Below are 3,848 nucleotides of genomic sequence, written 5' to 3' on the forward strand. Positions count from 1 at the left end.
CAAGATAAAACTTGATACCCAAGGTGACCTGGAGTGGCTTCTGCTCTGGCTCCGCTGTCCTGGAATTCAGGCTTCCATGTCACCAACCCTTTGGTAACCCAGCAAAGGGCTCGTGTGCCCATGATGCAGAGCCAGACTCTGACAGTGGGTTTGGTTTGTGGCAAAGTAAAGACTTATTGCCAGACACCAAGGAGGGGAGTGGGAGACAAGCCTCAGATCTACCTCAACTTGGTCTTTGAGTTCGGAGGGTTTTTTTTTTTTTTTTTTTTTTAAGGCTAGAACGAAGCTGGGGTCATCATTTTGTGACTTTTTCCCCACCCCACCCCCCATGACATTTCTTAGTTGAAGTTTTGGGTATCTGGATGTTTCTGGTTTACGACTCTCTAGCCAGGTGGTCCATGGCTTGAGGGGGTCTTTTGCCTCATCTTGTCCTGGAGAAACAGTCAGAGTTTGCACATTAACGGTGATATCTCTGGTAGCAATCTTAGTATATTAACGATGTTATCAACAGCAGCAGTTTTAGTCATCTGACTCTGATTAGTGTCCAGTTAGCAGAGGATTGAGGTCAGAAGGTAAAGGAAAGGGAATAAAGTTTTGGACTGAGAGGTTAATTATAAACTTTATAAGGGAACATGTTTTTATGGGGACTTGGTTTCACATTTTTCAATTACTTAGCACTTTTCTCCCCTGCACAGGGCCTTTGCATGTGCTGATCCTTCTGCCTTTCCCTCCTTACCTTTCCCCCCTGTTGCTAAGTTACCTCCTAGATCCAGTGAAGTTGTCCCTCCAGGAAGGCTTCCCTGATGTCCCAACCAGGGTTGGTGACCCATTCAGTTGCTCTGGTACTAGCAGAAGCTTGACCCTCATGTTCACACAGAAATGGTGTGAGGGATCTCTTCATCCAGCAGGAAGTGGCCACACCTTGAATTTGGTTTTCATCAACAGCAGCTGAACAGCTGAACTCACCATCAGTGCACAGCTGCTGTATGTTAAGGCCAGTAAGACCCAGTTCTGCCCTGAAGGAGTCATTGCTTATTAATTTGTGAAATCCTGCTGATCAACAGGAGGAGGAAATGGCAACCCACTCCAGTATTCTTGCCTGGAGAATCCCAGGGATGGGGGAGCCTGGTGGGTTGCCGTCTGCAGGGTCGCCCAGAGTCGGACACGACTGAAGCGACTTAGCAGCAGCAGCAGCTGATCAACAGTATAGCCAAAGGTTCTGTAAACAGAGCAGAACCATGCCTCAGGCCAGGAACACAGGGGTTCCTACCTTCTTAGTGTCCTGTGTGTTTACACCTGGCTCCTTTGCTATTTTATCTTTTACTTTTGCTCTGAATCCTCTTCTACTGGCCTCTAACCCCCACCCCCACCCCCAGCCCACCCTCTAGAACTGAAGACTCATGGGACCTCCAGGGGCAGAGGCACAGAGCTTGCTGGTCAATCAGGTAGCTCCTATTTCTCCATTATGCCTTACTTTCTTTTAAAAGATGATTTATTTCTGCTTTTTTTTTGGGGGGGGGCACACCTCACAGCATGGGGGATCTTAGTTCCCTGACCAGGGATCAAACTCATGCCCCTGCAGTGGAAGCTGGGAGTCTTAACCACTGGACCAACAGGGTAGTTCCAATTATTCCTTACTTTTGAAAAACATTCTGTTCTCTCACTGTCCTAGAACCTTCTAAGAGGGGGTTCACTGGGTTCTAATTCAAAAGCCCAAGCAGGGATTCCCAATTGCGTCAACTTGAAACAAATAATAAACATGAATAACTCTTGAAACCGGAAGTATTAGCCCCACCGGTGTCTTTTATCACTGTTACTCTCTACCAATATTTCTCTCTCTACAGGGAACATCTAGGTTATGACCTTGAGGAGCTGTTTATCATTATGAAGGGAAAAAGAAAGATCAGCACATACATACATAACACTCCTGTGAGCAGCCTTCTCCCGCCTGTGGCCTACTGCTGCCAAGTCGCTTCGGTCGTGTCCGACCCTGTGCGACCCCATAGATGGCAGCCCACCAGGCTCCCCCGTCCCTGGGATTCTCCAGACAAGAACACTGGAGTGGGTTGCCATTTCCTTCTCCAATGCATGAAAGTGAAAAGTGAAAGTGAAGTCGCTCAGTCATGTCTGACTCCTAGCGACCCCATGGACTGCAGCCCACCAGGCTCCTCCATCCATGGGATTTTCCAGGCAAGAGTACTGGAGTGAGGTGCCATTGCCTTCTCCGCACCTGTGGCCTAGGAGAACGTTAATGAAAAGGGGATGAGCAAGCCACCCGCCACACCTTAATGCTGGGGACGGTGATTCAGAGCAGTTCCAGGCACTGGGTGAGTCAGAATGACTCAGTGCCCCTGGAACATCTCTACGTGGCTGTTTCATGGGCACCCAGTTGCCCAGGCCAGGAAGCTGGGGTCTTCCTTGGCATAGTCTCCTTCCTGACCCTCCATGTCAGACCCTGGGTCCCCGTGCCATGTCCAGCGCAGTGCCTTCCTGTCCCCACTCTTGCCCGCTCTAGTCAGTCTGGGCTCCACCCACAGCAGGTTTTCTAAAACATGAATGCGAATATGGTTGATTTCCCTGGTGGTCCAGTGGTTGGGAATCCACCTGCCAGTGCAGGGGACACGGGTTCGATCTCTGAGCTGGGAGGATGCCACATGCCATGGGGCAACTCAGCCTGTGTACCACAACCACTAAGCCTGCGCCCTAGAGCCCAGGCTCCGCAACAAGAGGAGCCACCGCAGGGAGAAGCCCATGAACCACAGCAGAGAAGAACCTGCGCGCAGCAATGAAGACTCAGCAGCACAGTCAAAAAATTAATTTAAAAAACCCACAAGTATGGTTCCATGCTGTTTTAAATCCTTCATTGCATACCCATTGCCCTGGAGGTAAAAGCTCAAACTTTAACAAGGTATTCAGAGCCTCATCAACTGCCCCCTAATTCTAAGCTCATTCACTGTGGGCTTCTGCACAGCCTCCAACATGTCATCATATGTGATCCCCTCCTGTGATCACCCATGTATCTATCTGTCAAGTGCTTGCTTAAATGCCAGCTTCTCCTAGGCCACGCCCAACCTTAGGCCACGCCCCCAGCTCACCACACAGGTGGGAACTCATTAAGAGTGTTGAGAGGACTGAATTCCCAAGCTTCAACAAGGCTTTGAATAGCACATGGATGCTCCCCTCCTGGGTGTGGGCACCACCCCCAGCAGCAGTAGGGGATCTTCTACTTCACAAAAGCTCTGGATACAGCACACTTTTCTAGGAGGCAGCTGTGATATGGCTGAGCGCCCTGGGCTTTGGAAACTGCCCAAGGACAGCTCAAACCCAGGTCTGGCTGTTTGCTGCCGCCTTGAGCAGGTTATTTAACCTGAGTCTCAGTCCCTTCATCTGTGAAGTAAGGGTGGTAATCACAACCTCCTCTGGCCTGCGGTCCAGCCAGGAGAGCAGGGGCGGCTGGAGGGTCCCAGCCAGTCAGTTTTAGAGCAAATAACAGCCCTACAGAACAAACATTTCTGAAAAATAGGTTCCAACTCTGATGAGCCGTGGCAAATTCTACGAACCCAGTCATGAAGGATATAGCAGTTCAGTGGGTCCAGGAAGAAGGTTGTAAATAACACAAGATCCTGCTGGAGGCTGATCTCAAAGAGCAGAGACGCCCCTGGGCCCTCACGATCCCCTCGGCACTGCCCTCCTCCACCTTCCTGCTCCTCGGACAGTTCTCTCTGATGGGAGGTGAGAGAAGCCGCTCTTGAGGTAACTGATGATTTTTCTTTTTCCCCAACCAGGGATCAAACCTGCGCATCTTGCGGTGGAAGTGCCAGGTCTTAACCACTAGACTGTCAGGGAAG

This window comes from Bos grunniens, chromosome 19 (assembly GCF_055505025.1).
Source record: "Bos grunniens cultivar Pamir isolate PY7600 chromosome 19, Bosgru_T2T1.0, whole genome shotgun sequence".
NCBI classification, from domain to species: domain Eukaryota; kingdom Metazoa; phylum Chordata; class Mammalia; order Artiodactyla; family Bovidae; genus Bos; species Bos grunniens.